The 14,732-nt window shown below is 39.0% G+C and overlaps 1 non-coding gene across 1 annotated transcript; it reads left to right on the top strand.

The window, feature by feature from the left end:
- Positions 1-4,092: 4,092 nt before the first annotated feature.
- LOC112534194 lies at positions 4,093-4,199 on the top strand. Its single transcript, XR_003078499.2, has one exon. It is a non-coding gene; the product is annotated as a small nucleolar RNA R71 (small nucleolar RNA).
- The last annotated feature ends 10,533 nt before the right edge of the window (positions 4,200-14,732 follow it).

The raw sequence follows: 14,732 nt of genomic DNA on the forward strand, positions 1-14,732 counted from the left end.
AGATTGGCATAATCAAAGTTCAAAGATGAAGGTTGTAAATTTGTAAGGACTCAAGCAACACCGATTTAACCCGGCCAAATTGACATATTGAATACACTAAAATTACTTTCTAAGAACAAAACTCGAAAGGGGCAATCAATTACTAGTATGTGAATTAAGTCATTAATTACGAAAGAATAAACTAAGCTTAAATGTCATGAAAAACCTAGGTCCTAACATCCTAAGAATAGTCCATTATCATTGCTTAAACACTCAAGGGATAAAACCACATATACCCACCCCACACTAGAGTATAACACTGCCCACAGTGTTAGAAAAATAAAATCGGGTATATTACATAGATAGCACATCAGATTAGGGAAGATCATATTAAATGTACATAGCATGAAGGTAAGGCAAAGTGTTATACTAAAATAACATAACATGAAAGCAAAATGAAAGTAAATAAAATAAAATGAAAATGCAAAAAGAAATAAAAATAAAATAAAATAAAAATAAAGAAAGAGAATAAAAAGGAAAAGGAAGAAGAAATAGAGCACAAATTTTTGTCACTACTGGTAGTCTGCCGAAGGCGCATCCACTGGCTAGATCTACTAAAGGGTGAGGAGTAGGGGAAGGCACTGAAGGAGGGGGCGGTGGTGGTGGCACAGGATCCATAAAGCAACCTGCTAGATCGAACTCCATATGATCGATGAATCGCTGATTTTGTGCTCCGGTCTCCGCCATCTTTTGTATCTGCTCCCCCATTAGGTCCGTCTGGGTGGCCTGCCTATCCAGCCCATGCATAAGTTGTTGGAGCATATTGTTTAACCCTTGAAAGCTAAGACTAAAGCCTCAATTTCCTGCAGAAAACCAATTCACAACGGCATTCCAGCCCACATTATTACGCACCAAATAAAGAGAATTTATGCTATTAATTTTTTAGAATAGAATGCCATAAATCAACTTTACTGCTATCGAAACCCATACTTTAGCATTTCATTATTCAAAATCACACAAAGCAACTAATCCAAACTAAATCTAATCCAAATCAAACTTAAGTAGTGTAACAAAAACAAAACAATAAACCAACCAAAGCAATAAATATTAACAACTACTAGAGCATATCAAAATGTCCTAAATAATAAAAATTATATAAAAGAAAAATCAAATTTAACCAAATAAGAGCAAAAGGTGAAGAAACTTACTTGAAATTGTCGTGACAGGTAAGAAAAATTGAGAAGAAGGAGAAAAAGCACTTTAGAGTTTAGAGGGGGGGGAAAGTTGGAAGATGTTTGAAATGGCCTGCTTATATAGTCACGGGGGTCAGCACAGGCGAGGGCAAGGTCGTGCTGATCAGCACGGTCTGGACTCGGCCCATGCTGAACCTTGAAGCTTCATCCACATGCTAGTTCACCACGGGCGAGGGCATGGGCGTGCTGGTCAGCACGACCTGTTGTTGCCACTCGTGGTGCCTTCAGAAGTCATGGTGGGCGACCGATTTTTATTGTGAGCTACGTACATGTCCATCACGGGCTAGGGCACGACCATATTAACTGACACGGCCTGGTGTTGCAGCCTATGGTGGCCTCAGAAGCTGTGGTGGACGGCTGATTTTCCAATCTCTTCATGTGCATGTTCATCACGGGTAGGACTTCGGCCGTGCTGATCAGCACAGCCTAGGGATCCAACCCGTGATGCCCACGAAAACCGTGGTGAACCACTGAAATCCAAGCTTTTCTTCGTCATCTCGTACCGCTAAACAAACATACGTACACATGCAGGCTATAATTCAAGTAAAATGTATTAAACAGGGAAGTTCATCTTCACCAATCACCAAAAATCTGACTTAAGTTATTAAGACCCTAGATTCATACAATTAGGTTTAGTGACTAAGTAAGTGCTCTAACGACCATCAAACATGCAAACGACTGATAAAATAAAAAGTTAAAAGCATAAAATAAAATTTTGGGGTGCCTCCCAAAAGTGCTTATTTTTGGTTCTCAAGTCATTTAGCTAGACTCGGTGATAACTCCCTTCATGTGCGGGTTTGACATCTGCTGTGATTTAGCTGCCAAGTTATGGGTCCTTAGAATGTCAATAGTCCTCCAGGCAGTCGCTTTTTGGTACTTCCTTCGAGTGGGAAATGTCCTTTCTCTTACCTCAGTTGTCAAGTCTGCTACTGGAATGACAGGCAACTCGTTATCCTTATTCATATGCGCATAGTCAAGATGCTGTGGAAGCTCCTTCCAATCAAGAACTAGCGGTTCCTCAAGTGATGGCCTCAACTTCTGGACACCTATCCTATCAATCACACTAAACTCATCAGTATTTTCATTTGGCTCATTTACTAACATAAATTCAAGCTGCTCCAACACTTCCTCATTTGATAGCTCGTGCTTTTCTCCCCTTGGCAAAGTGACATGTAGAGGGTCTTCAACTAACACTTCCTACAACTGTGTCTCAATATCATCGTCAATTACATTAACAGTATACACAACATTATTATAATCTAAAGATTGGCTAATGGGATTATGCAAGTCAAAGGTGACAGTCTCATCCCCTAGCCTAAGTTTTAACTTTCCATCACAAACATCTATCATTGCCCTAGATGTTGCAAGAAAAGGTCTTCCTAGAATTAAGGGTATACTACTCTCACCGTCCATGTCTAAGATCATAAAATTGATAGGAAATATAAATTTATTTACTTTTACCAGCACATTCTCTACAATATTCCTAGGATACTTAACAGATCTATCAGCTAATTGTATACTCATCCTAGTGGGTTTAGTCTCTCCCAGCCCTAATTTTACAAACAAGTTGTACGGCGTTACATTAATTCCAGCCCCTAAATCAGCTAAGGCATCATTGATAGATAAGTTACCTATAACACAAGGAATAGTAAAACTCCCTAGATCATGTCGCTTTTCTGGTAACTTGTTTTGGAAAATTGCCGAACATTCCTCTTTTAACGTCACGCACGCTGAATGCTCAAACTTCCTCTTATTGCTAAGAATCTCTTTTAAGAACTTTGCTCATTGATGCATCTACGAAATAACTTCAACAAAAGGTAAATTTAGATGCAGTTGTTTAAAAATGTCTAGGAATTTACCAGACTGCTGCTCGACTTTCGCCTACTTTAATCTAGCAAGGTACGGGATTTTGGGCTAGTATTCCCTCAGTGGAACCTCCTTTACCTCTTCCTTCTCTAGTTCCTTTGCCTTAGTAGCTTCAACTTCCCTGCTTGAATCTACCTGCGCATCAGCATTAGTGTTAGAAACAAAAGAAAGACCGGGAAGAAATTTACCTGACCGTAACATGATTACGTTCAGATGCTCCCTCTGGTTGGGCTTTGTAGTACTGGGGATCACTCCTTGTTGCCTCTCAGACAACATCTTAGAAATCTGTCCAATCTGACTCTCCAAGTTCTGAATGTACACCTGCTGATTTCTAAGAGCACTGTCAGTCTGCTGGAACCTCGTCTCAATAGACATGACAAACTTCATCATCAGCTCCTCCAAGTTAGATTTCTTCTCAACTGGTGGAGGAAGTTGTGATGGTCCAGCCTACTGCTGATGCAGTCTCTGAAAGCCTGGTGGACCCTGGTCGTTGTTATTTCTCCAACCAAAGTTTGGATGATTTTGCCAACCAGGATTATATGTATTGTTGTACGGGTTGTTCTGCTGCCTAGGTGCATTATCCATATAGTCTACCTATTCAAGGTCAGTAGAAACAGTAGAAAATAAAGAATTAGAAGATGATGCAAACATACCTCCCGCATTATAGTTTGCACCGTAGTGCGGGCCACCGCAAAACTTGTAGCTTATCTGGGTTGCATGAACCGGCATCTGAAGCTGGTCTAATTTCTTGGTCATAAGTTCCACTTGAGCTGCCAAGGCTGCTGTGGAGTCTAGCTAGTTGACCACTCCCTGCTTGACTGGCTGACTCCTAGAGGATTGCCACTAGTAGTTGTTCATGGCCATCTCCTCCATCAGATTTTGTGCCTGCTCCGGTGTCTTACTGTTTAGAGCCCCACCTGCTGCAGCGTCTACCATCTGCCTAGTAGCAAGGTTCAAACCGCTGTAGAAGGTCTAAACCTGCATCCATACTGGTGGTCCGTGGTGCGGGCAACACCAGAGCAGATCTTTGTACCTCTCTCAAGCATCGTACATGCTCTCGTCATTGAACTACACAAAAGAAGATATATCATTTCTCAATTTAGTAGTTTTAGCAGGAGGAAAGTACTTATATAAAAATTTCTCAGCCAATGATCTCATGTCGTAATAATGTTGGCTGGAAAAAGGAAAGAGCCTCAACCGAATGACATCATCAGTTGTTCCATTTATCTAAAAGGTCTCGCAGATCTCCAAGAAGTTAGCGATGTGAGCGTTTGGATCCTCGCTCGGTAGTCCCCCAAATTGTACACTATTTTTACCATTTGTATCACGTTTGGCTTTATTTTGTTGGCCGCCACTAGTGGTCGCAATATACTCATCTATGTCCCTCAAGAGAAGGTCTAGCAAACTCGTACATTGTCCTGGCTTCATCTACAGCCTGGTTGTTGTCTCCCATCCCTGCTGGTCTATTCATAGAGGCTTCAATCTCTATCTGCGCCTCCTCTTCTTTTTGCATACGCTTCCTCAAAAGACGGAGGGATTGCTCTGGTTCAGCAAGAGGGTCTACAGGAGTAGGATTAGAGCTCCTGGTCATAAACTACTTGAAATAAAAAGGCAGCAACCATAGAACACAGCAATGAATGAAATAATAAAGAATATAAAAAGATGAAAGAAAGAAAATAAAAATGGCTAGAATAACACAAACACAAATTCACTCTAGTTCACAGAAAAGGTTCCCCAGCAATGGCGCTAAAAACTTGATAGGATAATTATGTAGCTACAATCTAAGGCAGTGAACCTATCGATGGAGACTAGCACTAACGATGACTTTCAAGGTCGTATTCTCGGGAAAGGGTGATCCTAGAACTACTGTAGCATCTTATGTTATCTAACCTTATCAAATCGATGAAGTAGCTATTCTATGATTAAATGCAAGCAAGTGATTAAATAAGTGTCAGACAATCTAAAAGGATTTCGTCAAACAATCAAAGGAAAAAAGCAAACCCAAAGGGACCTAAGCTAGTTAGATTTTAGCGAAGGTAGAGATTATATTGATTACCAATTACGATTACCCATGGACGAACTCTTGACTAAATTCGGTTTCCCTCTCGAGATAATTGAATTCCCAAACCTAAGAACCTAAAGTTGGAATCTCTTCCTAACAATCGATTATTAAATTAGCATTAAGCTTTAACCACCTTTATTAAGCTTTGTTAATTCTTAATCCGGCTAGTCAATTACCCTTATCTCTAAGTGATCATTAACCAATTCTTACTATTCAAATTTCCAATTGTCAAATGAACTTCTCAATTACATAAAGCAGTCTAAACACCACAACTCACAACGTCTCATGAATAATGTGATTTCTAATTAATAATGAAAGCAAGAAGAAACAAGCATTGATAATCAAAGTCTCATAAACATTAAAAGCAATCCAACAACATAGGAACCCCAATGGGTTCAACAATTCTAGCTACTCATGCTGATAAGCAACACAAAGTAGAGAACAAATATATAAAATTAATTTGAAAGCATATACACCCTTCTTCTTCAAGTCAGATGAAAAGCCCTAAATTCCCAATTCTGAATGATGAACCCTAAATTGCCTCTTGAATGCCTCCAAATCCACTCTTGAGCTTCAATTTGATGTTTAAACTAACGCAATCCTTCCTTCAATAGGCGAAATAGTCTCCTAAAGTCGAATATTGAAGTATAGAGAAGGATGGCTTATGCATGTATGTATGAAATCAAGTTAGAAAATCAAACCCTAGCTCAATAAATCGCATTTCCCTATATAAATGTCTCAGCACGACCGTGGTCAAGCCCGTGCTGGACCTCCGAGTCCCGCAACTTAGGGCTTTTTTCTAGTCGTCCCCTCGTCGGTGCTGAGCCACCACGGGTCATAATGGAGGTCGTGGTGGCCTCAAAAACCATGCCAAAATGGCACTCTTGAGGGTCAAGTGTTGATGGTTCAGCATGGCCAGAGTCTAGGCCTTGCTCAACCTTGGAATGCTAACCCTTGCTCAATTTTGATGGAATCTAGTCCGTATTTGCGCGTATTTCCCTCGACTACTGATAATGTCCATCGATAATCACCTAAAACATGAAAGGAACCAAAACTAAGGTGATTCTGGTATAAAATAAGATAACTATGCACAAAAATGTAAGTACTTAGGCATATAAACATGTATAAAACGATGCACATCAGGGACCAAAGGGGACGAATAAGCAACTATTATAGTTATAACTTGTAGGCTAGTCTTTGCATGTAAGACAACTAAATGCACCTCGGGGTACTGCCAAGGAACTGGGGGGACCTAAGACATTTTGGATTTTCCTGACTTTCCTGAAAGTAGGGATAAGACATGCAAGGAACTCCCTTCTAGGGCATTTCAAGAGATATAAGGCACTGACAGAAGTGGAGTAAGCAAGGAAGCTAAGGCTCACCTAAGATCTATATCCACCAGTGTGATGAACCTGGCTCAAGTGGCAAAGGCCCTTTCCTTCACACTTCATAAACGCTTCACTCTAGCCAAGCTTACTGCTGCTTCGTCTATTGATTCACGTGCAATATGCTTCTGACTTATTACTTCATCTTATGCTTTTTGTACTTATTAGCCCGATCAATTTTCGTATAATTACATTGAAATATATATGGGGAGCTAACATGAAATACTTCTATTGCCATTTTCCTTAACTGAGGTAAGCATAGAAGTAAGGCAGAAGATTATCGATCTAGTGGTGACATAGGGCTACCTTCTTTCGATGACATCTCTATACCTATCTATTTGTGGAAGGACTTTGGACTTACCCCAATGAAAAATAGAATATTGTTCACCAGGGAAGCAGTATCAGAACTGCTCTATTAGGATGACAAAGAAGGCCCTAAAGCGGAATTAACTAGTGGTGGTTGGTCGAAGATGGGAACTTTTAGTCATATTCAATCGCCCGAGATCATCCTATTCTTTTAAGTTCAGAAAGATCAAGCCAAGCTATTTAGCAAGGGTCTAGCGACGAGGGGATTTATTTTATGAAGATCTAGATCTAACTATTATTATTACTTTTTTCTTAATATAAAGCATGGTCTACAAGATTGTAGATCGATGCTCTACGAAAAAAAGGCTATCTTACCTAGAACCTGGATCCTTTGGTTCGGGAAAAGCTGCTTCATGCTCTTACCTCAGTTGTCTTGCAAGCTTGCTTGTCAGCTTCTTTTGCTCTAAGTTTTACTGAAGGGATGGGAAAGCCTCATTCTAATCCAGTCTCACTACTGACTAGATCTAGCGATATACCTACTTGACTAACTAGGCACAGGAAAGGGTGAGAGCGTTTTCCATGGCCTCCCATGGCTCTTCCACTGTCCAGGCTCCCTTTCCTCATGGAAAAATAATCTTTTTGCATCGAATAGTTGAGGCATGTAGAGAACTCGGTATTGTCAATTAGTCCACGTATCAAGTCTTGTGCGGGTTGGTTGGAGGAACGCCAAAAGCGAAGGCAACTCTCTTTCGCCACCAACTTCTCAAGCAGGGGATTCAATAAGAGTGCTCGACCGAACCTCAATTAGTTATAAATACACTCGAGTTAAGAAAAAGAACTTCCTTGACCAATTAGATCCTAACCTACTAGTAGGTACCAAAAGAGATCGATATGATTGTTATTGTATCTGTATCATTTCAAATTATCCTTTTCCTATAAAAAGTCATGGGGAAAACATTTTGATCCACATTTGCATCTTTTTATAATTTTTATTTTTATTTACTTTCTAGGTTTATTGACCTTGCGCCAGTGGAGCCTATAACCGCTCAAGGTCAACTCATGTCCCACATACCCTTATCATTTTAAGTTTCACATTTTGTGTTTTTGCCAAAATGAAGTCGTTTTAAAGCCACTACGACCTGTGCCAATAAGCACGCAAGAGGTTACCCTCTGCGCGCGTGAGGTCAGGGAGCCTGAGGCTTAAACATGATGTCACTTGGCTCAAAATGTTGTGTTTGGTGTGTTCCAAGCCCTGGTACCCTAAGCTCACACAAGGTCACCCTCGACTTGGGCCCATAAGCCAATTGAACCCAATCGGCAGCTTTTGAGCCAAAATAACACTATAGCTTCACTATACTAACCTAAGGACTAACCACTCACGAGTGAACCCTGTACTCGCGTGAGTTCAGTCTCTCTCTCCTCCAAGCAATAGATTAATGTGTGATAATATGTTGTATGCCTTGAGGTTCTTGTCCTCTGTACCCATGCGACGTCATTCCTAATAATGATCGCATAAACTTATTTTAATTTATTGTAATACTTAGCTTATATTTTATCTTGATTCTGTTTTATTTTAATTCTGCGTGCCATCCTCATTATTGTGTCTCTCCTTGCATTAAATTAATTGATTATTGTTTGTGTTTAAAAACTAACTCGAGGTGTAGAGTAGTCAATTTCTAAAAGTTCACCCCCCTTGGAGGGATGATGATTTATTTTATTTGCTAATTTGTATTAAGGCTCTTAGAGCCCTTGGCATGTTTAGGCCCCTTATTAATCTCTGATCTCCTAAATCCCTTTTCGGTTTTATTTCTCCTCCCCTATTTCTATTTATGTTTAAATTATGCTTAAGATATCACCTCACATGCAATAACAGATAAAATAGGCTTAGCAATTGTTTGAATCACCTCACACGCAAAGAAAATAAAATGTGCTAAAGCTTACCAATGTAAGCACCCGCGCCTCACATGTTCACCTCAAATGCTAAGGCTAAAATAATTTCGAAACTTAGAGTAGGGCTAATAAAAATATGAATGTTGTGAACACCATGGCATGCTAAGATAAAATCTAAGGCACCAAAGTGCCTCCCGATTAAGACTAGTAAAGGTACCAATACGCCTTCCATCTAGGACTAGTTAAGGTACCAAAGTACCTTCTTCTTAGGTTACTTCTTGCCTTCCTCACCTCACATGTTAAGTAGATAAAAGAAAGGTTGGTGTGCAAAAGGATATAGGGTAAAATAGGCTAAGACAATACTATTAGGATGGGCAAAGGCTCGTCTGCTCTAGTAGAGGCTAGACTTCACTACCCTAATGGGGTGCTTTCATGAACCTTTCCTATATGTACTTAACTTTTTGAATCTAGAATCTCTGATTTTAGGGAGAGGGGAAATTAAGCCCTCCGCAAGGAGTACAAAGTCGTCATCCTGACTCCTGAAACATGTATTGATATCATCTTGTGTCGACTCCTTCTCTGATCGGTATTAAAGCCTTTCGTAATCCCTTAAGACCCTCAATCGAACGACTCAGTTTAAAACAGATCTAGTACGAAGAAAGGTACCTAGACACAGTGATGAGGTCGCTTAACACTTGGGGCGGGCTCCGAATAGCCATGCTCATAGAGGGACATTAACATTGTGAAAAGATCTGTCTTTTCTAAAAAGAAGCAACTCGTGAAGACCACGACAGATATATGAAAGGACCGATGGACCAAGTGCAAGGACGTTGCCATTAGCTAAAGCAGTGGAAAGCTTAAAAAAATCTTTAGTTAGTTTAATAAAGGCTAAGCAATATACAAATTTGCAAAGAAAAAAATTTTAAAAAGCAAATTTGCTTAGAACGATCAATACTCAAGGCCTCTTTGCGGGAGAACAGAATGAAATTACTATAGTTAAAATCATTTTTTGATTCTGGATAATCCCAAGATGAACTTCAAACTCAAGGTCAACAATAATTTCTTGGCTAAAACTAGGCAGACCTAAAAGAATTACCAAGTCAAGAAAGGTAATGGTCATAAGGGAAAGTTTGAAGCAAAAAGAGTTAATATGTCGTGAAAATAAAGTACTCACTTTAAGAAGATAATGCTTATAGAAATGGGTTTTCTTAGTCGAAAAGGTGATCATTGGGAATATTCTTACAGCTTCCCAGATTGGTTTGAAGTGAGGTTCCAGATGAGTGACCTAAGAAGAGTAATCAAGGGTAGACTTTAGCCAAGATTTGATTGGATCAGAGACCTAGTAAGAAGCCTTTAATGAGAAAGAAAAGAGAGGTGGGTCATCTTGGTGAAAAGAGATTTAAAAATCATATATGTTTTTGGTTTGTTTAAGAATAGGGTCGAGGGTGTATATAACTTGTATGAAGAAGACTCGAGAGAAACTAATACTTGAGATACAACATCAAATTCTTTAGAACAAACTTCATTAAGATGGTTGAGGTGGCTAAGAGCAGTCGATGCCTCTTTCCTTTTTGACGTAGTAACAAGATTGGTTGAAGTAGCCATCAGCACCTATTTTTTGGATTCAAATATTAAAGAAATTATAGAAAACCCTATATTGAAAGTTACTGCCATCTCGGGTCTTTTGGGAGACGGAGGATAGGTGAATCTGAGGTTAGGGTTGAGGTTAATCTGACCAAAATCACCTTTTTAAATTTAGAGTTAATTGTCAAGAAAAATAAAGTTTCATGGTCAAAACGATTTTACAAGTTCGGGGACTAAATTGCAAGCTTTTAAAAAACTTTCCCCGTTTAGAGCCAATCGGCTTTACATAGAGCTAATCGGCTCATCATAGAGCCAATCAGCTCTGTGTAGAGCCGACCGGCTCTACAAAGTGTCGATTTGTGTTTTTCTTGGTTCGACGTCTTTTTTTGACACTCTTGCATCTAGATACAGATTTTAGAAGGTATTCGACGATAATTGATAGATTTTAGTAATATTTATTTGAATTTTAAAGATTTGATTTATTGGATATTGGTAAATAATTATCAATTCTCTAAAAAAGAGTTTTCTGATTTCACTGGTTTTTAAATCTGATACTAAGAATGCATTGGGTTTCGAATCTGATAATATGTCTATCTGTGGATTTTGAATCTGATTAATCATATGATTACGATTATATGAATAGATTTGTATTTTCTTTATAATTTTATAATCCAATCAGTTTATTAGGGCTATATAATTAAAATATGTAATATGTAGTGTTTGTTCATTGTATGTCTAGAATTTCAAGGTTTGCATGACTTTTTAAGGTTTCTAATTTACTTTGATGTTATTTATATCTTTTATTTTGTTTTCTTTTATGTTCTAATTAATCTTTTACCTCCTGTGCATATGAATTTAGCTTTGGGACATGAGAATTGCAAAGAAACTGTAGAAATTAGCCTGGAGAAGCCCTAGAGTCGATCGGTTTAGCCCATCTCAGCCTTTATTTTTGGTGTTTTTATGAGTTTTTTTATGTATTTTTGGCGATTTTATATACTCTAACTTAGTTTTAGGGTTTTTCCTTATAATTTTTATTTATAGGTCGGGTTGTAATAGCTAGATTTACTTTCTATACTTCATCTTTGTTTATTTTTAGTTTAATGTATGTCAAATAACTGTAACATGACTGCTTAATTAAAATGGGACATATAGACTTTAGATTAAAATCGAACCTTACGTGAAAACTGCAGTCCATTAGGCTAATCAATGTTAATTGGGCTTAAGTTCTAAAATCAATGCAGACTTAGTAGATTTTACCATGGTTTAGTTAGATTAGTTAGGCCATATTAGATTTAAGTTCACATAGTTGGCCCTTATCATAATAAATAGGCCATCTAGGATGAAAGGCTTAGTAAAATATAACTTATAATTGTGCTAGACTAGGAGGGACATGTACATAATTAACAATAAGTCAGATTAATAATCTTAACATGGATTGGGCTTAATAAAATTGGCTAAACTTAAGTGAACTATATCTGTTGTTTGGTATGCTCGTATATGAATTATTGTGTTTATAGGGAATGATATGTTAAATAATAAAATTAAAGATTAGGATACACAAATAAGGAAGGTGGCTTATGGATCCATCTCTGAATTTTTGGTGTAAGCTTCCTTATGGAATCTGAGAAATATTACTCATTAGTAAAGGAGTCCTGGTGAATTACCCGGGTGGCGACTCCTATCTCTGTGCTAGTCTCAAATGATTAGTTAGCATGTTCTCGATTAGGTTGAAAAGTCTTACAGTGCCGTAGTCGCTAAAGACACTTAGGTGTGCACCCGAAACCGCCACCCATAGTGGCGACTCTGCTGAGGATAAGAGAACCTAATTCCAGTGTATGTTTTTCTTTAATTTTTTTATTTAACAGATTATTCTTGCATCGCTACATCATTTTCATACATTGTGCACTTTGGTCCCTATAGCTTCAATGGCGTCAGTTAGTGGTTCTTTGGTTCCACTCGAACCCTAGAATTACGACACTAGCTAACCATCACTCACTAGTAATGAGTGAATCTCCTTGGTTGCATGAACCCTTGAGTGGGGAAACGTGCCAAAGAAGACCACTTTTCACTTGTGGGAGCCTTTATCCTTACCCAAGACTCAGCTCATGGTAATGACCATAGAAATCTCCCCTAGGAACCCTATTACTTGTTGTATGAAATATTTTTCCTTATAAGTGTCTAAAGCCCAAGTATTAAAGGCCTTGGCCCAAAAATATATGGAATCAGGCCCTAGGCCTAAAATATGCAGGTTTTTTATGCTTAATACTGAGCAACATTGCCTTGTTTATTTTAAATCTGCTTTGAAAGCTAATGGCATGTCCATTGTGCCTATTATCCCCTATTGATAAAAAGCCTAAACCCAAAATCCTAGGGAAGAAAGACTGACCATAACCGTGTGCAGGAGTAATAAGGTTAGAAGGATGAATTGTATATTATTGTGTGTGCTAACCTTTTTTCTTTTTTGTATGCATTGCACGTGCATATGCATCTCATGCATCGCATGCATCATACTGACCCTTGTTTTCTAGCCATATAGATTCTTCTATGGGTTGGAAGAGGTAAGATAGTAGGAGGCTGGAAAGAGTACCCAATTCTCCAAAAATCTGGGTTGTGTTAGAACATCTTGAAAGAGTAAGGCGCCTCTGAAATGGCCAACGAAATAGCTAACGAGCAAGATGGTGAGATTCTCAAGAACGAGGTCATCGATAGGTTAAGGGGTGTGATTCTAGAAGAGCTCCAACAACTCTTGGTTGGGATGGTTGCAAACCAAGCACCACCTGCTGCTCCCATTGCACCAGATGATCCCCCTGTTGTTGTTGACCTGGCTGTAGTTGTCGCCGACACTGCTACTGCCATTATAGCTGCTACTACTATCGTTGCTAATGCCAATGCTAAAGACCCAAGTAAGAGAGGAGTGCCTTGTAATTTCTAGGACTTTGATGAATTTATACTAGACCAGGCTAAGAGGGAGACCTCCCTTGCTACCAATGAAGCTGTAAGGGGCTTGAGCGCTAGGCTTGAAAAAATTCAAGGCATGTTAGAAATCAAAGGTTTGGACCCTACCTAAGATTTCAAAGAGTTGGTGTTGATAGGTGAAGACCAGTTGCCTACGAAGTTCAAAATGCCCGAGATGAACAAGTTTAACAGGACTGGTGAGTTCATCTGAGATAATATGTAATAATCATGGGAACTATTCAACTGAGTAGAACCCAAATTGTCAAGTTATTTTTGTTATCACTTGAAGGACCCATTGTAGATTAGTACCATGGTCTGGAAAAATCTGCCAAAGCTGAATGGCATGATTTATGTAACTCTTTTGTCAAGCAATATGATTATTTTAGTCATTTGGAAGTGTCTTCATCAAGCAAAAGCCAAATAAGTCCTTCTTTGATTTCTTGATCAGATAGAGGAATAAGGCTGGATTAATGAAGAACAAGCCTCTGAAAAGGACCAAGTTCGCATGGTGATCCGAAATGTTCTTCCACGACAGGTTGAAAGGTTACAAATGATGAACCTGAAAAATTCATGGATTTATACGACGTTGGGCTATAGGTCGAAGAGATCGAAAATTATAGAAGAAAGACTATGAGTACTGGTAGAAGGGCGAATTACCAAACTGGAGGGAGCAGGACCCTAGATGTGAATGTTGTGTAAAAATCGAGGAAGTTTTCCAACTTCAAGAAACCTCTCTCTAAAATCTTCGAAAACTTAGTTCAAAATAGCATTGCTCCAACCAACTACCCTTAAGAACCCACCTAACCTTAACGCACCCAGTTATAAACCCAACACTTAGTGCAAATTCCACCAAGCACCCGACTACCACACTGACAACTGAAATTCAAGACCTTATCAATGCTGAAAAACTGATCGACCTTGAACAACCTAGCACCAGAAGAAATCCCTTACCAAACTACAGCAACACACCACCTCTAAACTAGGTGTGCATGATTATCTTTGACTTCAGGGAAGATGAGGTCATGGACCCTTTCGAAGACATACCGCAACCAAAACCAGAACTAAGCCACACACAAAGAACCTTCACCAAGCTGGGAACGCCACTATCTGTGGTGTTTTAACATTTAAAATGGAGCGAAAAACTCAAGTCTTAACTGCCAAAAGACAGTCTTGAGCCTCACAATGGCCAGTATTGTGAGTATCACTAGGCTTTTCAGCATGTGACGGACTAGTGAAACCGTCTCAAGCACAAGATTCAAGACTTGATTGACTATAAGGAATGGCAAGTCGAGCAACTTCCTCAGTATAAGTGTGAAGACCTGCTAGGGCAGTCTTTGAGCAAATTCGATTAAGGTTTGATATTCGAGGCCTCCTTCGACCGACATTCGAATTGAGGATATTATGCCAAGTGGTTAGGGGTCAGATGATGGTCAAGTAGCTTGTGAGCCTTAT

Source organism: Ricinus communis, chromosome 1 (genome assembly GCF_019578655.1).
Source record: "Ricinus communis isolate WT05 ecotype wild-type chromosome 1, ASM1957865v1, whole genome shotgun sequence".
In the NCBI taxonomy this organism is placed as follows: domain Eukaryota; kingdom Viridiplantae; phylum Streptophyta; class Magnoliopsida; order Malpighiales; family Euphorbiaceae; genus Ricinus; species Ricinus communis.